Source organism: Onychomys torridus, chromosome 5 (assembly GCF_903995425.1).
Source record: "Onychomys torridus chromosome 5, mOncTor1.1, whole genome shotgun sequence".
NCBI lineage: Eukaryota > Metazoa > Chordata > Mammalia > Rodentia > Cricetidae > Onychomys > Onychomys torridus.
This window is the reverse complement of record NC_050447.1, coordinates 32390059-32411553: the sequence shown is the minus strand read 5'-3', so window position 1 is coordinate 32411553 and position 21495 is coordinate 32390059. Positions and strand designations below refer to the sequence as shown.

The 21495-nt window shown below is 43.4% G+C and overlaps 1 pseudogene; it reads right to left on the bottom strand.

Moving 5' to 3' along the window:
• Positions 1-1488: 1488 nt before the first annotated feature.
• LOC118583955 lies at positions 1489-21372 on the bottom strand (annotated as a pseudogene).
• Positions 21373-21495: the final 123 nt, after the last annotated feature.

The window sequence follows — 21495 nt, the reverse complement described above, 5'->3', positions numbered from 1 at the left end:
GAGTATTTGCCTAACATGCACAATCCCTAAAATCAATCCCTAGTCCCATAAAAACAAACAATCTGCATTCAAACTACTAAAAATGAGATAATTATTAAAAGTCTAAAACACATTCTGACTCCCTGTTGGAAGTTTAGTGTGTATGTACAGAACTGAAAAGCAGAGACAAGCCAGCAGTAGGAACATCAATACATGCTCTACATATAGAATGGAAACAACCTACATGGTCATCTCACTAACATGAAAATCTTTCCTGCCTCCAGTTCAAGTCAGCAGGGACCTAATGTTGTCCTTGAAATGCCGTTGTTTACAGATTCTACCAGGAGAGTGCACAAGATGTTATCCTTGTGATCTCCAGCCAGAGATCTGTTTCTCACCACACAGCAAATCTGTGGACATCTGGACCCTGGATTTCTCAATCTACAAACCTGTAATTTGTTACTGTTTATAAGTTACTGAGGTTATGGTTTCTGTTTTATTTCTGAGATGTGGGTCTTGTTATCTTTCCCTGGGCTTATGTAATCCTCCTGCCTCAGCCTCCAAGCGTCTGAGGCTACAGACACTAAGAGCCCAGTTTGAAGTTCATGGTCTATTGGGCACAGCATTGTGACTTACAAAGGCAATGGGATTTTGGGAAATCAGGTTTTCAATTGGCAACTGACAAATATGAGAAAGCATGAACTTGTTGAGAGAAGACCTGGGATTTCCTGTAGTCAACAGTGTCTGAAGCTTCTGCCTTATTTGAAGAGTGTCTGAGGCTTGGAAAGGAGGAGAGAGGGGATGGGGAGAAGATGAGGGGAAGAAGGAAGGGAGGAAATAATGGAAGGAGGAAAGAAAGAAAGGAAGAGTGAGGAAAGGAGGAAATTAATAATTTTAACCAATAAGTAAGTTAGTAAGGAAGGAAGGAGGCTAATCCCACTGAAACGTTAAGGAAGATGGGGCCACTTCAGGGCTCACACATCCATATTGTTCTGGGAGCATTTATTGAGTCTAAAAAAGTTTGCCCAGAAAGATAAGAATAATGCAGAGAGGGTTTGTGATACAAATCTGAAAGGGAAAATGCTGAGAATTATTGGTGAAATTATTAAGGCCACTCCACGTAGTTAAAAGGGAGGTTTATGTTGTGGGGTACTTACAAATGAAGGTGCAGGTTACAGGGTCTGGCAAGGGTATAGTGCAGTCCGGTGGTGTTCTCTAGAGAACTCTGCTCGGTCTACCTCCAGCGTCCAGGGTCCGGGAACCAAGAGAGAGACCTCTTCCCGATCCTTGGTCTTCTGCTTCCTCCTCTGCCCTGCCTTGTGGGTGTGACCATTACCGAAGCCTCAATGGGGGTTGGAACTTCCAGGCCAATGCTGGGATGGCTATCCACTACAAGAGGATAGAAGTGCTTATGTGAGTGTTGAAATAAATAAAAATAAATAAATGGACTTTGTAACCTCAGGATGACCCCATCTGCCCTCAACCACACATCTTTCCTGTCACAGGGCACTAAAGCTCTGTGTGCTTGTTCTGAGCCCCTTTTAGCTCCTGGATCTTCTGGGGCAGAGTCTATGTCCAGAACTACAGTCTTCTGGCCTCTAGGGCTCAGCCCACTGCAGTCTGGATGTCCAGCTGCAGGTTCTGCTCATCATGCTCCAAGCCTGCCCGGTAGAGTAGACCCTCACTGTTGGGGTTCTTCTTGACATACCACCTAGCAGGGAGGGGTAAGGTCTCTCTCATCCAAAGCCTGATCCCTTGATTTGGGTCAGAGCAGTGGACGAGTAGGCCAAGGGCCTGGGAAGACAGATGGACTAGTGCACTGATATAGAACACACATGTCTTTCACCAGTGTTTGCTTAGTATGAAGCAAGGGAAGCTATCTAGTTTTGTGTCTCCCTCTCAGAGGCAAAATCTGAAGAACTGTACCACAGTACTGTGACTCACCTATCAGGTCTCTGTGGGATAAGCAGTAACTGAAAGTTAGAAGGTATCTGCCTAAGTGTGCCCTGGGTTGGAGAAGACTATGGCGTAATTAAGGACCATGCATGCTAATGAGGCACACCCACATGGGAGCCCTGGATTGAAACAAAACCTTAGGAGGTTGAGGGAGGAGCATGTTCTCACTCATGTGTTACAAAGTTGGCCCAGGACTTCATCCTCCTCCTATTCAGCAGCTTCTCCTCCTCAATGAGGTCAATTGTAGACAGAAGAAAGAGTCCAAGTCCTAGCCACCTCAAGCAGGTGCCAGCTCATGCTCTACCATAGCAACCATAGCCCAAACCTGAACCCTAGGCCTGGTGTACACTCTTCCATCAGCACTCAGAACCCAGGATCCATCCAAGCCTCTAGTTGAATTCTCTGGGGATCACTCCTACCAGTGTGCTCTCGTTCCTTCTACCACAAGCTAGACTAGGAAGGTTCATATTCTAACCCTGCTAGAATTTTTGTTGTCTTTTTTATTTAAAAATTGTTTTTTTCATTTTATGTACCATTATCAGTTCTCCCTCCCTCTCCTTCTCCAGTCCCCCGCCACCTCCCCCTAACACACCTCCTATCCACTCCTCAGAGAGGGTAAGGCCTCCCTTGGTGAGTCAACAAAGTCTGGCATACTAAGTTGAGGCAGGAACAAGTCCCTCCCACTTCTGTCAAGGCTGAGCAAGGTATCCCACCCTGGGGAATGTGTTCCAAAAAGCCGTTTCATACACCTGGGATAAGTACTGATCCCACTGCCAGGAGCTCCCCAAACAGATCAAGTCACATAACTGTCACCCACATTCAGAGGGCCTAGTTTGGTCCCATACATGTTCCCCAGCTGATAGGCTAGAGTCCATGAGCTCCCTCCCACCAGCTTGGGTAGGCTGTCTCTGTGGTTTTCCCCCATCATGATCTTGACCTCACTTGTTCCTATCCCTCCTTCCTCTCTTCAGCTGAAGTCTAGGAGCTCAGCCCAGTGTTTGGCTGTGGATCTCTGCATCTGCTTCCATCAGTTACTGGATGTAGGTTCTATGATGAAAATTATATACTCACTAATCTGATTATAGGGGAAGGTAAGTTCAGGCACCCTCTCCATTATAGCTAGTAGTCTTAGCTGGTGTCATCCTTATGGATTCCTGGGGACTTCCCTAGAACCAGGTTTCTCCCTAACCCCCTAATGGTTCCATCTACAAAGTTATCTCTTTCATTGCTCTCTCCTCTGCATCCCTGCCTCCCTCCACTCTCCACCTCAGTCCCTCCTGTTCCCATCCTCCATCCCTCCTCCCAGTTTACCCAGGAGATCTTAACTATTTTTCCCTTCCTGGGGCTTCCATGTGTGTCCCTCTTAGGGTCCTCTTTTTCACCTAGCTTCTCTGGAGTTGTGCATGGCAGCTTGATTATCCTTTGATTTGCATCTAATATCCATTTGAGAGTGAGCACATACTGTGTTTGTCTTTCTGGGTCTGGGTTGCCTCACTCTGGATGGTTTTTTCTAGTTCCATTCATTTGCTTACAAATTTTATGATGTCATTTTTTTTAACCATTGAGTAATACTCCATTGTGTAAATGTACCACATTTTCCTTATCCGTTCTTTGTTTGAAGGGCATCTAGGTTGTTCCAAGGTTCTGGCTGTAATGAAGAATGCTGCTATGAACATAGTTGAGCAAGTGACCTTGTGGTATGACTGAGCATCTTTTGAGTGTATGCTCAATAGTGGTATTGCTGAGTCTTGAGGTAGGTTGATTTCCAATTTTCTGATCAACTGTCATACTGATTTCCAGAGTGACTGTGCAAGTTTGCATACCCACCAGCAGCAGAGGAGTGTTCCTCTTGCTCCACATCCTCTCCAACATAAGCTGTCATTAATGAGTTTGATCTTAGTTATTCTAACAGGTGTAAGATGGTATCTCAGTGTCATTTTGATTTGCATTTCCCTGGTGACTAAGGATGTTGAGAAATTCCTTAAATGTCTTTCAGCCATTTGAGATTCTTCTGTTGAGATTCTCTATTTGGATCTGTAGTCCAGTTTTTAATTGGATTATTTAGTATTTTGATGTCTAGTTTCTTGAGTTCTTTATATATTTTGGAGAAAAATCCTCTGTTAGATGTAGGGCTGGTGAATATCTTTTCCCATTCTGTACCACTGTCGTTTTGTCTTGTTCATCAAGTCCTAATCCTTACAGACGCTTCTCAGTTTCAGGAGGTCCCATTTATTGTTACTCTCAGTGTCTGTGCTACTGGTGTTATATTTAGGAAGTGGTCTCCTATGCCAGTGCATTCAAGGCTACTTCCCACTTTCTCTTCAATCAGCTTCAGTATATCTGGGTTTATGTTGAGGTCTTTGATCCACTTGGACTTGAGTTTTGTACATGGTGATAGATATGGATCTATTTGCAATCTTCTACATGTCAACGTCCAGTTATGCCAGCACCATTTATTGAAGATGCTTTCTTTTTTTCCATTGTACAATTTTGGCTTCTTTGTCAAAAATCAGGTGTTTATGGGTACATGGATTAATGTCAGGGTCTTTGATTCCATTGATCCATGTGTCTGTTTTTTATGCCAATACCAAGCTGTTTTTATTATGATAGCTCTATAGTGGAATTTGAAGTCAGAAATGGTGATGCCTTTGGAAGTTGCTTTATTGTAAAGGATTGTTTTAGCTATCCTGGTTTTTTTGTTTTCCCATACAAAGTTGAGTATTGTTCTTCTGAGTTCTATGAAGAAGTGTGTTGGGATTTTGATGGGCATTGCATTGATTCTGTAGATTCCTTTTGGTAAGACTGCTATTTTTACTATGTTGGTTCTACCTGTCCAAGAGCATGGGAGATCTTTCCATTTTCTGATATCTTCTTCAATTTCTTTCTTCAAAGACTTAAAGTTCTTGTCATACAGGTCTTTCACTTGCTTGGTTGAGTAACCCCAAGATATTTTATGTTATTTGTAGCTATTATAAAGGGTGATGTTTCTCTGATTTCTTTCTCAGCCCATTTATCAGTATATAGGAGGGCTACTGATTTTTTTTGAGTTAATCTTGTATCCTGCCTCATTACTGAAGATATTTATTAGCTGTAGGAGTTTCTTGGTCGAATTTTTGTGGTCACTTATGTATATTATCATATCATCTGCAAATAGTGAAAGTTTGACTTCTTCCTTTCCAATTTGTATCCCCTTGATCTCCTTATGTTGTTTTATTGCTCTAGGTAGAACTTCAAGTGCTATATTGAATAGATATTGCAAGAGTGGACAGCCTTTTTTTGTTCCTGATTTTAGTGGAATTGCTTTGAATTTCTCATCATTTAGTTTGATGTTGACTGTTGGCTTCCTGTATATTGTTTTTATTATGTTTAGGTATGTTTGTTGTATCCCTGATCTCTCTAAGACCTTAATCACAAAGGGGTGTTAGATTTTGTTGAAGGCTTTTTCAGCATCTAATGAGATGATGATGTGGTTTTTTTTTTTTTCCTTTCAGTTTATTTATGTGGTCGATTACATTGACAGATTTTACATTGACAGATGTTGAACCATCCCTATATCTCTGGTATGAAGTGTACTTGATCACGGTAGATCATTTTTCTGATTTATTCTTGGATTCGGTTTTCCACTATTTTATTGAGTACTTTTGCATCAATATTTGTGACAGAGATTGGTCTGTAATTCTCTTTCTTAGTTGCATCTTTGTCTGATTTGGGTATCAGGGTAACTATAGCCTCATAAAAAGAGTTTGGCAAGGTTCCTTCTGTTTCTGTTGTGTGGCTGACCTATCTAGTGGTGAGAGTTGGCTGTTCAAGTCTCCCACTATTGTGTGGAACAATTTAAGGAGTATTGGTATTAGCTCTTTTTCGAAATTCTGGTAGAATTCTGCACTGAAACCATCTGACACTGTTGTTTTTTTTTTTTTTGGTGGGGGAGACTTTTGATAACTGTTTCTAGTTCCTTAGGGATTATAGGTCTATTTAAATAGTTTATCTGGTCTTGATTTAATTTTGGTATGTGGTACTTGTCCAGAAAATTGTCCATTTCTTTTATGTTTTCCAATTTTATGGGGTGCAGGTTTTCAAAATATGATCTAATAATTCTCTGAATTTCCTTAGTGTCCCCCTTTTCATTTCTGATTTTGTCAATTTGTATATTCTCTCTCTGCATTTTGGTTAGTTTGGACAATGGTTTGTCATCTATCTTGTTGATTTTCTTGAAAAACCAACTCTTTGTTTCATTGATTCTTTGTATTGTATTCTTTGTTTCTATTTTATTGATTCCCACCCTCAATTTGATTATTTCCTGTTGTCTACTCCTCCTGAGTGAGTTTGTTGTTTTTGTTCTAGAGCTTTCAAATGTGCTATTAAGTTGGCTAATGTGAGATCTCTCCAGGTTCTTTATGTAGGCACTTAGTGCTATGAACTTTACTCTTAGCACTGCTTTCATAGTGTCCCATAAGTTTGGGTGTGCTGTGCTTTCATTTTCATTGTATTATAGGAAGTCTTTAATTACTTCATTTCTTTTTAGAGCCTGTGGCGATTCAGTTGAACATTGTTCAATTCCCATGAGTTTTTAGGCTTTCTGTCATTAGTGTTGTTGTTGAATTCTAACTTAAGCCGTGGTGATCTAACAAGATATAGGGGTTATTCCAGTTTTTTGGTATCTGTTCCTGTTTTCTTTGTTACCAAGTATGTGGCCAATTTTAGAGAAGGTTCCACAAGGTGCTGAGAAGAAGGTATATTCTTTTGTGTTTGGGTGAAATGTTCTTTAGATGTCTGTTAAGTCCATTTGAGTCATAAAATCTGTTAGTTCCTTTATTTCTCTGTTAAATTTCTGTCTGGCAGACCTATCCAGTGGTGAGAGTGGGCTGTTGAAGTCTCCCACTATTAGTGTGAGGGGTTTGACATGTGATTTAAGCTTTAGTAATGTTTATTTTACAAATGTGGGTACCCTTCTATTTGGGGCATAGATGCCCAGAATTGAGACTTCATCTTGATGGGTTGTCCTGTGATGAATATAAAATGTCCTTCTCCATCTCTTTTGATTGATTTTAATTTGAAATGTATTTTGTCAGATATTAGGATAGCTACACCAGCTTGTTTCTTAGGACCATTTGATTGGAATATTTTCCTAGCCCTTTACTCTGAGGTGATATCTCTCTTTGATGTTGAGGTGTGTTTCTTGTATGCAGCAGAAGGATGGGTCCTGTTTTTGTCCCTATTCTGTTAGCCTGCTTCTTTTTTTATAGGTCAATTGAATACATTGATATATGGATAATTAATGACTAGTGATTGTGAATTTCCTGTTATTTTTTGGTTTTGTTGGTGGTGGTAGGGTCTGTGTGTTTCCCTTCTTGTGGTTTGTTGGTGTAAGGTTATCTATTGCCTGTATTTTCATGGGTGCAGCTAACTCTCTTGGAAGTTTTCCTTCCAGTACTTTCTGTAGGGCTGGATTTGTGGATAGGTATTGTTTAAATCTGGTTTTGTCATGCAATGTCTTGTTTTCTCTGTCTCTGATCATTGAAAGCTTTTCTGGGTATAGGTGTCTGGGCTGGAATCCATAGTCTCTTACTGTCTGCAGAATGTCTGTCCAGATGGTTCTGGTTTTCAGAGTCTTTGTTGAAAAGTCAAGTGTAATTCTGATAGTTCTGCCTATATATATTACTTGGCCTTTTTCCTTTGCTGCTTTTAATATTCTTTCTTTATTCTGTATGTTTAGTGTTTTATTATATGGCAAGAGGACTTTTTTTTTGGTCGAATATATTTGGTGTTGTGTAAACTTCTTGTACTTTCATAGACATGTCCTTCTTCAGGTTGGGAAAGTTTTCTTCTATAATTTTGTTGTATATATTTTCTGTGCCTTTGAGCTGGACTCCTTTCCTTCTTCTATCACTAATATTCTTAGGTTTGGTCTTTTCATGGTATCCCAGATTTCCTGGATGTTTTGTGTTAAGAATTAGTTGGATTTAACATTTTCTTTGACCAATGGATCTTTTTCCTCTATCATATCTTAAATGTCAGAGATTCTTTCTTCCATGTAGTGGAAAGTTTTCCTGTGTCCCACCCAGCCCTGATGTCCTGCAGCCGCTTATAACATAATCATTTAGAGGCTTATATTAATTACCAATTGTATGGCCTATGGCAGACTTCTTGCTAGCTAGCTCTTACAATTTAACCCATTTGTATTATTCTATAAGTTGTCATGTGGCTGTGGCATTACCAGTCTGCTGGCATCTTGCTGCTCCTTGGCAGTGGCGCGAGTCTATCTTTCTGTCCTTCTCTCTGTCCCTCCACTTAGATTTCCCACCTGGCTGTAAGCTTTCTTGCCACAGGCCAAAACAACTTTATTTACTAGCCAATGTGAACAGCATATATTCACAGCATACAGAAAAACATTCCATAGCACTTCCATCTCTTGTATTCTGTTGGTTATGCCTTTGTCTATAGTTCCTGATCACTTACCCAGATTTTACATTTCCAAAATTCCCTCAGTTTGTGTTTTCTTTATTGCATCTGTTTCAATTTTCAAGTCTTGAACTGTTTCCTTCACCTCTTTGATTGATTATTTATTTATTTATTATTCACTTATTTATTTATTTGTTTATTTATTTATTTATTTTGCCTTCTTGGCTTTCTTTAAGGGATTTATTGATCCCCCCCCCCCCAATTTTTTGTTTGCCTTTTCCTCTACTTTAAGGGAATTTTTCATTATCACTTTAAGGCCTCTATTATCTTCATAAAGTTGTTTTTAAGGTCATTTCCTTCTGTTTCTTCTACATTGGGGTATTCAGGTCTTGCTGTTGTAAAACCACCGGTTTATGGTGGTGCCATATTGCTCTTTATGTTGTTGAGTGTATTCTTACACTGCTGTCTACTCATCTCTTCCTCCAATCAGTGCAGGTGGGGCCTGTGCCTTAGGGAGTCCCTTTTCCTCCAATTGGTGCAGGTGGGGCCTGTGCCTTAGGTGGTCACTCTTCCTCCAGGTGCGCATGGAGTCTGTGGCTCTGGTGACTCCTGATACTGCAGGGGATTGTTGGGGGTATGGGAAGGCCTCTGCCAGGTCTCTGGGGCTTTAATGTATGGGGATGAGACACAGGATGTGCCCCTGGAGGCGAGGGCCTAGAAAGCATGGCTGTCTAGCCAGGAGCCCAGACACTCAAGTCCTCTTTCAGGTGCAGGCAGTTCCTGTGGTAGCTCCTCTTCCAGGTGTAGGTGGGACCCTGGCAGTTGCTGATGCAGAGTGGGGATGGTTGGCAGTGGGGGGAAGCTAGTGCCAGGTCTCTGGGGCTTTGGTGAGTGGAGAAGAGGCATGGGATGTACCCTTCTAGGGCCTAGTAAGCAGGGCTATTCAACTGGGAGCCCAGACACTCACCTTCTCCTGCAGGCCTTTTGGTTTTTCTTTTTTCTTTTTTTAAGCTCAGAAATGGTGAACACCTGATCCTGTTCTCTCCCAGAGCCTTCTTAACTGGACTGAGAGCTCTGTAGTCCCCCAGGAACTCATCTGGAGCTACATTCAGCTCAAAGAAAACAGGGAAGGCTCACCTTTCATGCCTCAAAGGTGGGAGTCCAAAGACAAGGGAAGGTGATCATCATGGTCAGCCTTCACATGGGATGTCCTGACATGCTTGATAAAGCTTTAGTGGTGCTGGAACTTGTAGAGGTAGACAGGAGCATGGGAGTCTGTGAGTGAGGACACATGTTGACATAATGATTTCTCACATGGAGAAATCACATTTCCACATAACCTTTGGTGACAAGAAGCCTTACTCTAAAGTTATCTAGAATCACAGTTGAGTGGCGAGCTCCAGGTTTGAACATTGGCTTTGGAAACCTTTTGTGAAACAGTGACCCTGGCATTCTCAGATGAGTAGTTTTGAGAAGACACTGAGAGTAAATAACGTATTTCCTCCTTTGGATCTGGATTAGACATCACTCTTTTATACTAGACATAAGGATTTACTGAGATAAGTGTCTTTAGGTCCCTGGTATCAGAGACCTGGTGAAGACATGGGTCAGGCCTGACACTACAGAGCTCATCAGGGACCCACAGCTCTGCGCTCTCCCTGTTCTTGGTCTTGTTAAAGATGTACTCATGCTGAAAAAGTACTGCTTGGGTGTAGGGATCACAAACATGAAGTCCTCCATCATCTCTATGAACTGTGCTTGGAGGGTCTGGGGGTCCTCAATGTCCCTCATGTACCCTCCTTTCATTAGCAGGACACTACATTCAGGAGGCAGCATTTACACCAGGAGGAATCAGAAAGAGTAATGTTAGACAGGCTCTTGGATAGGTAGGCAGCAGCCTCCTTGTAAGGAATGTGGCCTGGGGTGAGACAGGGTATAGGTGGAAGGGTACAAGCTTTGGGTGAGCCTGTACAGGAACATGCATATTCACTAGGCTTTATTTCCATACATGGTATCTGAGAAGAATATATGGGAACCCTCTCTGTCAGGATGGGAGTCAAGGTCTCTCATCATCTGTGCCTCAGTACTCTTCAGAACATCTGATAGGGTATCTCTGGTTATGTTCTTTATGGCATGATCAAACCTGTGAACTGAAAGGTAGAGGAGAGTCTTAAGTATAGGATGGACTGGACCTAGGTTAAAGTATCTCTAAGTTTCCACTGCTCATACATTGAGCTCAAGTTCCCAGGGGCTTAGAACTTGGTCTCACCATGGGAACTCCCCAGCCAAACTCATCACTGTCCATAACATTGGTGCTGGGAACATGAACAGAGGCCAAAAGTTCCTGAGGGTGTCTAGGTTGGAACTTTCTATCCACCACATCAGGAATTATCTTGAAGACCTATGGAAAAGTGCTGATCATCAATCACATAAATATTCTGATGCACACTGAATATTCACACTATTTCCCCATTTCCTATCTCATCTCAGGATGCTATGCTCACTCCAGAAGAAAGTGGACATCAGAATTAGCCTATTTTGTTCTTTTTGCACTTAATACTAAAAGGACACCAAACCATGGAGATCAATTAATTGGTTTAACAAGTAAGTACTGGTAATCTTACATCCTGGTGACCAGGTCCTCTAAGCCACACAATTCTCCCAACCTGGTTGAGAGCCAGAACTTCTGCTTCACTCTTGTCTGGTAGGCAGTGAACCAGGGCCTCTGAGTCCTTGGGCTCACATCCAGATAGGTTGGCTACAGCTTGCAAATTGAACAGGCAATGGTTGGGTAATCTCTTCCATTGGGTATAGTGATATTTTATTTGTATTGAAATGTGATTTTATTTGTATGTTAATATAGTTTGCCTTGAGGTCAGTGCAAGCCAGAGCAGAAGCTGGGCAGTAGTGGTACACGCCTTTAATCCCAGCACTTGGAGGCAGAGCTAGGTAGATCTCTGTGTGTTCAAGGACACAGCCACCATGGCAGATACACACCTTTAATCTCAATACCAACCATAGAAGACCTGGAGGTCTGTACAAACAGGCAGTGATGAGGAGGTCATGTGTCTGGGTTTACAACCAATGAGAAAACAGAACAGAAAGTCTATAAAAAAGATAGGACACACAGAAGTAGGTCTCTTGCTGAGAGGAAGGACAGCAGAAGCAGTGAAGGGTAAGGTTTTCCGCTCTTGCTCTGACCTCGTGGTTTTTAACTCTGCAATTGGTTCTGTGTTTCTTATTTAACAAGACGGTTACATCTACAATTGGGGAGCAGATTTTCCTTGATTTCAAGTAGATGTCATTGCCCCTAAATACCACACATTGTTGTGTGTGAAAGACTTAAGTGGAATTGTTCACATTTTCTGTTTCTCAGAGGTGACAGCTGGGAAAGAGACCGTTCTGCCTACATGTTTGTTTCGTTGTTGTTTTGTTTGTTTTTGTGTGTGGCATTCATGTGTGACAATGGGTATGGTGTGTCATGTTTTGGCTGTGAAGGACAGAGAACACCCTCAGGTGGCACTTGTCACCCCTTGTTTGCATTTGTCTACACTGACTTAGCTGACCTATGACCTTCCAGGGAGTCTACTGTCTCTACTTCCCATCTGTCCACAGGAGCACTGGGTTTACTGACACATATTACCACCTCTAGCCTTAGGTGGGCTCTGGGGATCTGAACTTGGGACCTCAACTTGGACAGCACGTACTTTTACCAACTGGCCCTTTTCCTCAATCCATGTGTCCTGCTTAGATTTTTTTTTTTTTTGTCAAATTGACACAATCCTGGGTCATCTAGAAAGAAGAACTTCAAATGAGAAAAAGCCTCTATCAGATTTGTCCATATGTGAGTCCAGGCATTTTCCTGATAAATGACTGATGCAGGATGGCCCATCCTACTGTGAGCAGTACTACCCATGGGCTATTCTGGGATGCATAAGACAGAAAACTGAGGAAGCCATAGGTAAGTGTTACTCCCTGGCCTCTATTTCAGTTCTGGCTTCTAGGTACCTGTCTGAGTGCTTACTTTGATTTTCCTTCAAGATGGACTATAAACTGGAAGCTGAAATAAACCTTTTCCTACCTAAGTAGCTATTGGCCATGGTCTTTATCACAGCAATAAGAAGTAAACTAGGAAACCATGCATACATGTTTTTGCTAACGATGGACGTCACTGGGCACAGCTTTGCTGTTGTATAACACACTCAACACTTATAAAGCAGAGGGGGGTAGATTCTACATTTTATGTCTCTCAGAAATTACTGGAAAGAAGCAATATTTTAATATTTTTGTTTTCATCACTTAACAGCATACCAGAATACCAGAGGCAAGGAATGAAGCAGCAAAGTATTGTAGGGTGCACTCACTGTGTAGACTACCTCAGATGTGTCAGAGATAAGGTCAGACAGTAGGCACACTCCACTCTACATGATGGCTCCATGGAAGAGTTTGGACATTGGGGACACAACAAGTGAAGACACACTTGTGCTCCTGCTGACCCAGTAAAAATAGTGACCAGATCGGTATTTGCTCCCAAAGTAGGCAATGTAATTCTGGACCCAGCATAGGGCAGCCACTTGGTCCAGGTAGCCTCAGTTGCCTCTGGTATGCTTGTCTCCAGTGCTGAGAAGTGGCAGGGACAGGAAACACAGGGCTGTCCATGTTCTACTTGGCCATCATTACCCAGTTTAGTCCAAGGATCACTTGAAGAAGCCAAGGATACCCAAGTGATACTGGATAGCAACTACTACTATTTCCTCAGTAGCTGCCAGTATGGATTCATCAGTTGTGGAGGTCGTTCCTATAACCAGTCTACCACCATGGATCCATACCATTACCTGGAGACATCAACATTGACTCCAAGAGGTCTCCACCCAGCCCAAGGTAAACTGGACTGCCTAGTAGATTATCAACTGCTTTGCCTCTGTGCAGGTTGACCCACTGATGGGGTACTCTAGGTCTACAAGCATATTTCCATTCCCACTTCCCCATCAGTAAGTCTTGGCATGGATTAATGGCTCTAGATCTTTGTACCAAGGTCCCATGGGTGGAACAGGAGGGTCATGGCAACAGGGTTATGTAGTGGAGTGAAAAGATTTAAGAGATAAAATTACAGACAAGGATAAAAATTAGGAGCAAGGAATGTAATGCTGTGTGAAGGAACCAGGTGATAGGTGATGATGTAATTGCTTAGCAGAGGCTGGAGGAGCATGGGGGTTGGTGATGAGGAGGGAGCTGGAAGAGGGTAGCACATTTTCCCACAATGAGGTATAACCAACTGACCATCATCACAGAGGCTATGGCCGTGGAATTCAGGGCACAGGGCACAGGCCGCTTCCATATGCTGTCACATAAGGGTGGGTGCCAAGGGCTGTGAGCCCGACAGACAGTAAGTGAAAGGAGACTGACCTCCAGCATCCCAGAGAGTCAGCAAGAATGAACTGCTCAAGATAACCAAAGGCCTGTAATCACAATGGCTATGGACCATGGGGAACATAGGCCTGAGGAACTTAGAGCCTGAAAGAGAAGTGGTACCAGAATCATAATCAAACCCTCAGTCATGGGTAAATGGCCAAAAGGGAAGGGAAGAATCTCACTGATCTGATGGGGTGACGATTTTCCCACAGTCCTCCAGCTGGAAAAATATGGTGGGTGGTGCAGGGTCCCAAAGCTCCTCAGAGTGCTGTAGGCAAGAGAAAGCAGTGGGATTGCCTAGCAATGCTGGGAGCCAATGCTATGGTAGTGTATGCCAGAGGTCCTGATGGGCAGAGTCAAGGTGATCCATGGTGGGTGAGAGACAGAGATGCCATGCAGACAGCACTCAGTGAAGAGCTTTATTTGGTGGGGGAGAAGAGAGAAGGGATATATATATATATATATATATATATATATATATATATATATATATATATATATATAGAGAGAGAGAGAGAGAGAGAGAGAGAGAGAGAGAGAGAGAGGTGAGAGGTGCACACCTCATGGGAGGAAAGCAGAAGAGCAGAGAGGGAGAGAGAGAGGAAGGAGAGGGGGCATCGAGGGGCACACATCTCATGGGAGTGGAGGAGAGAGAGAGAGAGAGAGAGAGAGAGAGAGAGAGAGAGACTGAGAGAGAAGAGACTTTTACTTCAGGACACAGGGGGGCTCCAAGGGGCTGGATCAGAATGTAAACATTTTTTTTTTCTCTTTTAAACCTGATCAATCTCTTGTAGCCCAGAGTGGCTTTGAACTCCTGATCTCCCTGCTTTCTCCTCCCAAGTGCTGGGTTTAAAGGTGTGTGCCACCACTGCCTGGCCTCTTTATCTATCTAGTGTCTAGCTCCACACTCTGATCTCCTTTTTTTTTTTTTTTGTTAGAGTACAAACAAAATATTACCACACACAACAGTTGAGTGTGGAGCTCCAGCATGGAGCATTGGCTGTAGGGTATCCCCTCTTAAACAACTCTGCCCACCAGGGATGTAGTTTGTGCAAGTCACAGAATATCACTTAGCTGTTTCCTTACCTGTACTCAGATAAGACATCACTCTCTTACACTCAGTGTAAGTATTTTCTAGATAAAGACCCTCACTTGTCTTGAACCAGATGCCTGATCCAGGTGTGGGTCAGGCCTGGAAACTACAGAACTCACCTAGGTCCCACAGCTCTGAGCTTCCATTTTTTTGCCCCATTATAGGTATACTCATGCTGAAAATGTGCTACTTGGAGTGCAGGGATCATTAACATGAAGTCCCCCATCATCCCCATGAACTGTATTTGGAGGGTATGTGGGTCCCTGGTGTCCCTCATATACTCTTCCATTAATAGGTTACTATACTTAGGAGGCAGCATCTATACCAAGGGGTTGGGAAGAATGAGGTTAGGCAGGCACTAGGGTAGGTAGGCAACAGCCTTGGGATAAGGGAAAATGCAGATGAATTAGGATATGGAGGAAAGTTCTGGGCAACTCAAAACAAAAACACACCAACCTTCCCCCCACCTTTTTTAGGAATGCTGTCTAAACAAGATAAATGTCAGTCTTCTTTATCTGTGAAGGACCAAAGGGATCTCAACATCTGTTGTTCTGCTGTGCTTTCAAGAATTGCCATCAGGGTCTCTCTGCTTATCCTCTTTATTGTCTGAGAAGGGCCAGAGATCTGGGGTGGGGAGAAGAGTCTTAAGTGTGGCATGGAGTGGATATGGATCAACTGGTCTCTGGAGTTGCAACTGTCTTCTATGAGTCCCTAGGCAAAAAGGAGATTAGAACTGAGCCTACCATAGGGAGAATCCAGTCATACATCATTGTTGATACCAAGGATGCTGGAGAGAGGGTGAAAATTAGCAGAGGCCAACAGTGGGGATGACCGTTAAGACCTGAGGGGCATTCAAAGACAGTTTTTAAGGTCAATAACCCAGTTACTCTGATAGTTGTTGAGTGTTCTCCATCAGTCCCACCAGACCTCTCCTACTTTGCCCCTGAAGAGACCCTACACTTAGATTAGCTTATGTATATATTCATTTTGCACCCAGGGCTACAAGGATGCCAAGCCATGAAGAAAGGGTAATTTGTCCAGAATAGTGAGGCTTTCCTGTCATACACCCTGTTGTTTCCCATCTTCCTAGTCACATAATTCCACCAACCTTGGTGATAGCCTGAATCTCTGCTTTCACCCTTACCTCCTAAGCAATGCACCAGGATCTCTGAGTCCACAGTCTCACAACCAGATTTACCACTGTCTGCAAAGAGATAATGTAGGGTCTGACTGATTATTCGAGACAGGAAGAAGTAATCGAGACCCAACTAGATATCCTTACTTGTTAATAACCATAGCATGGTATGTGATGTGTATGGACTTTAGTAAGTATGAAACTTTTCCCATTTTCTGGAAGCTCAGAAGTGACAATCAGTGTTAACTTTATGCATACTTCATTTTTCATGCTCTTCTATGTGTGTGTGCATGTGCACATGACTGTGTGTCTCTGTGATTCTCTGTGTGTTCCTAACTGAGTGCAGGTTTATCCACAATAAAGTTTATGTGTGATGGTCAGAGGACCACCTTACATGTCAGGCCTTACCTTCTAACACTTGGTTTGAGAAATGTTCCTTAGTCCACTGTTGTCCACACAAGCCTAGCTGGTGTGTGTTCTTGCAGAGATCCCCCGTTACTCCCTCACCATAGGAACACTCAGATTACAGACAAGTACTACTATATCCAGGCTTATGTGGGTTCTGGGATTTGAACTCTGATCCTCACACAGGCACAGCAAGCTCTTTTACCCATTGAACTATCTCCCAAATCCACACATACTTGTTCTTGCCAGTGATTGAAGCTTCTAAGGACAGCTTTGATATCCACATAACATACTCAGCCTGTAGAAAGCAGAGGTGTGGATTCTAACCCTTGAGCCTTTCATAAATAAAAGAAGTCCTTTCCCTAGATCCTTATATTCCCCATAGTTCCAGAGGGTAGTGCTATGGTAGTAGATACAGGACTGAAGTAGTTGGAGGCACTCACTTGATAAACCACCTCAGAGGAGCTGGAGATGAGACCAGGCAACACGACTACTCCAGTCTTCATGATGGCACCATGGAAGAGGCCTTGGGACATGGGGGACACAACAAGTGAAGACACACTTGTACCACCTGCTGACTTGCCAAAAATAGTGACCTGGTCAGGGTTGCCTCCAAAGTGGGAGATGTTCTGCTGGACCCAGCGTAGGGCGGCCACTTGGTCCAGGTAGCCCCAGTTGCCTCTAGCATGCTGGTCTCCAGTGCTGAGAAGTAGAAGGGATGTGGATCACAGGGCTGTCTAGGTTCTTCTCAAATGATACTGCCTAGCCCCAGACTCACCAGACTCACCTGAAGAAGCCCAGGACACCCAGATGGTACTGGATAATGACAACCAGCATATCCTCAGTGGCTGACAGCATGGATCCACCATACAATGGAAGCTGTGCCTATAACCAGAGCACTACCATGCATCCATACCATCACCCAGAGAAGTCAAGAGAGATGTCAGGAGGCTTCTATCGGACACATGCTCAAGTGGGACTGACTTCCAGATTATGGACTGCTTCCTATCTGTGCAGCTAAACACATCAGGACTCCTCAGCATCTTAGACCCAGGCCACATGTAAGAAATACAGTCTCATCAGCATATTTCCAAGTCCCACTGTCACACCAGGAGTCTCAGTTTGGATTAATGGAAATAAGTACAGAGCAATGTCACTCTTACTCCCAGACTCCTCAAAAGTGGAAAAGGTATCTCCATAAGAGTTTTCCTGATTATGAATCCAAAGAGTCAGCAAATATCATTGGCACAATCAATATCCCCAAGCTAGAAATTTGGCTTTTCTCAATGTTCATCCCTCAGACACCTGACTGGGTCTCTAGGGATCAAGTTTGTTGAGAGTCCAGAGTTAGTGCCTGGGCCACTATCTTTGACCCCTCAGAGCTCCAGTACTCAGTGTCTTATACCCAGGGTTTAGCTGCCTGGTGAGACAGTACCATGGCTGAGAAGGCTCTCTTGGACATACTCAAAAATGCTGACTTGCTAACTACACTGCAGTAGAGCTCAGGTTGGCTTTGTGCTTTCTAATCCTCCTGAGAAAGAAATCCTCTCCTGATTCAGGACTGACCAATACCTGATACTCACAGGCAGGTTAGAGTTCTCATGGGCATGGGCTGGTGTGTAGATGTTGAGATACAGGTGGTCCTCTGACATAGAGATAGAAGTTGTGATCAACTTCATCTTTTTCAGACCCTCTGTATTCATCATATCCTCATTTTGCAGCCACCTGATGACAATGGCAGATAGTGATCCAAAAAGATGTTCAGTGATCAAAAACAGACCCTTAGTCTGGATTTCCTTCCCGTCACCCTTAATGCCTGCTCCTCATGCTGTCCTCTACTACATGATCCCTGTCTGAAATCAGTTCCTCCCAAGGTAAAGGCCACAGGATCTCTGGAAGCTGTGAAGGACACATACTTCAGTGAGGCCTCCAATTGTGTGGGGTTTGGATGGAACACTTTATGAAGTTGGAATTTCTTAGGTTGTCTGTGAATGTGACGGGCTGCATGTAGTGACATTTACCACTTTTTCCTGTAGTACTTAATGCTGTTTTGATTGTTGACATAACATAGAATCACTTGAGAAGAGAGTCTCAGCGAGGGATTGTCTAGAACACATAGGTCTGAGGAGATGATAACATTAATTGAGGAGGGAAGATTTTCCCATGATTGGTGGGACCATTCCCTAGGAAGGGGCTTCTGAACTGTGTGAGTAGAAAAAGTGAGCTGAGCATTAGCAGGCAGCCAAGCAATCTTTACTGTAAAGTATAGATATGATGTTACCAAATCCCTTAAGCTCTGCTACTGTGAGTTGCTTCCTATGAAGGAATGTTCTGAAACTGACCTGTAATAAACCATTTCTCCAAGAAGTTTCTTTTACCAGTATATTTTATCACGGCAACAAGAAACAAAATAAAGCTGTATGGATAATATAGTGCTATGCCTACACCTGTGTTATGGGAGTCAATGGACAATGCTGTTCCATGGGATAGTTCTCCATCCCATGTCAGGCTCTCAGGGCACCTCTTCTTCCCACATAATATTCAGAAGTTTGTTTTCTTGAACAATGGCATAACAGAATTTTTCCAAGGGCCTGCCCTGAGAAGATTCCTCCCAGAGTCCTGAGGAAGAGGTTACATCCAGTGGGGGCTTATCTGAGGGAAAAGAATCTATGTAAACCATGCTCTTTCATCTATTACTTTATTTCTCTAAGACAAAATTCTATCTCTACAGCTTCAGTTCCATCCTGACTCTTAGTTCCTCTCTGTACCTACTTTTTCTGTCCCCTTATAGCCCTAGTAACAACTAACCCTTATGCTTTTGATCTCATCTTCATCCCCTGTACCTTCATCCTCCATCTTTCCTTGCAAGCTCCTTACTCCTGGCTCTGAGAAAATGCTACAAAAGATCTGCCTTACCATCTATGGAATCTCTGCCTTTCTCTCTTCTCTCTGGCCATGCAGTTCTGTGTACCATCTACAGAAACTACCTTGTTCTTTCTTTCCTGTCCACGTGATTCTACCTACCTCTGGAATTCTGCTCCAGTCCTTACCATACCCAGTTATGCAAAATTGTCCTCAGTCAATAGCTCTGCAATGTTACTAGGCCTGAAGGCAAGGGATGGTCTGAGCTTCATTTGCACAAGAAACAAAGCTAAGCATCTACAGTGCCTGCTGTCTCCTAGGCTCTGCAAGGCTGTTAGTTACCTAGTGGATCAGCATCTGAGAAGCTTAACTCTTCACCAATATAGCCTAGAAGTATATGGGCACACAAGAATTTCATAGCAGAAGACAGCTGAAATATTAAAAACTGAATAACACCAAATATTTATTGATAAATGGCTTCCTCTAGAAAAATGCCTTGAAATTTCTAGGTATAGCTTTAATATATAGCTGAATCTCTACAATATATTCTTGCAGCCTGGAATAATGGCACTTGGCTCTATGGATTGTCTCAGTGACTGTAGAAGATGGAGATGCCAAGGACACATCATTGTCACCCTCTTGAGAGACTTACAGTATATGACACTTGAGTCTGAGTTCTTGCTTGCTCTATGTCTACACTAACCCTTGTCCATAGACCTCTCACATGCTGGTAAAGATCACTTGGCACAGTCTAAGTCTGGGAGTGGCTTATATCTTCTCACTATAAAACCAAGAGATAACTCCATATAGGGACTGACCTCTGTCTCAGGAGACTGGCAAAGTTGTTCTACTAGAAGCCTTAGCCATTTATCTGAAAATGCATGGTAGACTACACATCACAGACAGAAAACTTCTGTGGTGTTGGGATGAAGGAAGCACCTCATTCTGGACCAGAGCTCAGAGCGCATTCTCACCAAAGGCCCTGTAAGTCCTTTGGGCCCCAGGACTTACATGGCTGGATAGGAGGTCCCATCTCTCATACCACTCCATGGTTCAGGGGCCTCAGGGGGTGCAAAGTACAGTGGTCCTACAGGTGGCTAGGCAAAGGGAATTCCCAGGGAGGTGTGCATTGGTGAAATTATTAAGGCCACTCCACGTAGTTAAAAGGGAGGTTTATTTTGTGGGATAACTTACAAATGAAGGGTTAGGTTGCAGGGTCTGGCAAAGGTATAGCGCAGTCCGGTGGTGTTCTCTGGAGAACTCTGCTCGGTCTACCTCCAGAGTCCAGGGTCCCGGAACCAAGAGAGAGGCCTCCTCCCGATCCTTGGTCTTCCGTTTCCTCCTCCGCCCTGCCTTGTGGGCGTGACCATTCCCGAAGCCTCAATGGGGGTTGGAACTTCCAGGCCAATTCTGGGATGGCTATCCACTACAGGTGTGGACACCAGCTTTGGTGCCCTTCACATGGACGAGGCTTAATCTAACTTGGCCTGTGTGTGTGTTCCTGATGGGGCTGGCTGAATCCTGGCCTGTGAGTGAAGAGATGCCATCAGGGTTAGTTCTGTTCAGGCAGCTGCCACCACACTGTTGTTTTCCATCTCATTTTCGCTAGGGTACATGAGGAAGGGAATCTGTGATGTCTAGGTTCAGGTGTAAGATGTGGGAGTAGGGTTTCTTTATCCCTACTATGGCTAGGAACATTGCTCATGCTCCTTTTGAGTGGCGGCTGTACATGTCTTTGGCAAACCAGGAGACTACTCAGAGATACTTGGCAGCAGGAATGCATTGTTTTCATTGTTATCCAGAGTTCTATAGCAGCTACAGTCACACACAGACAAGACAATGTCCCCTTTTTCTCTTTCCCCTAATCTGCAGGTCCAGTTCTGCTTAGACCTCCTTACACTGGAGTGACTTTTTTGGTATGGACATTTCTAATTCTCTGTGTGCTGCAGAGGTCACTGTGTGGGCTTTGGTGGGGGCATTGGGAGACACACAGTTCCCTTCTTCTTATCTACCATCTTTATGAACTCTTCCTACCCTGGCGCCTTCCCTTCTACAAGGTTAGCCTCTATTCTGCGAAACTGGGCCCACCTGGGACCCTGAGTCAACTACCTTTCTCCTGGACCAGCATTATAAATCTACAAACATACCAAGGCCAGCTTCTCACACAAGTGGACACTTGCAGTTTGGGAAGGAAATAGATGAGATTTCCTCTATAGGGATAAACTGCCTACAGTTTTTGGTGTGCTCAGTA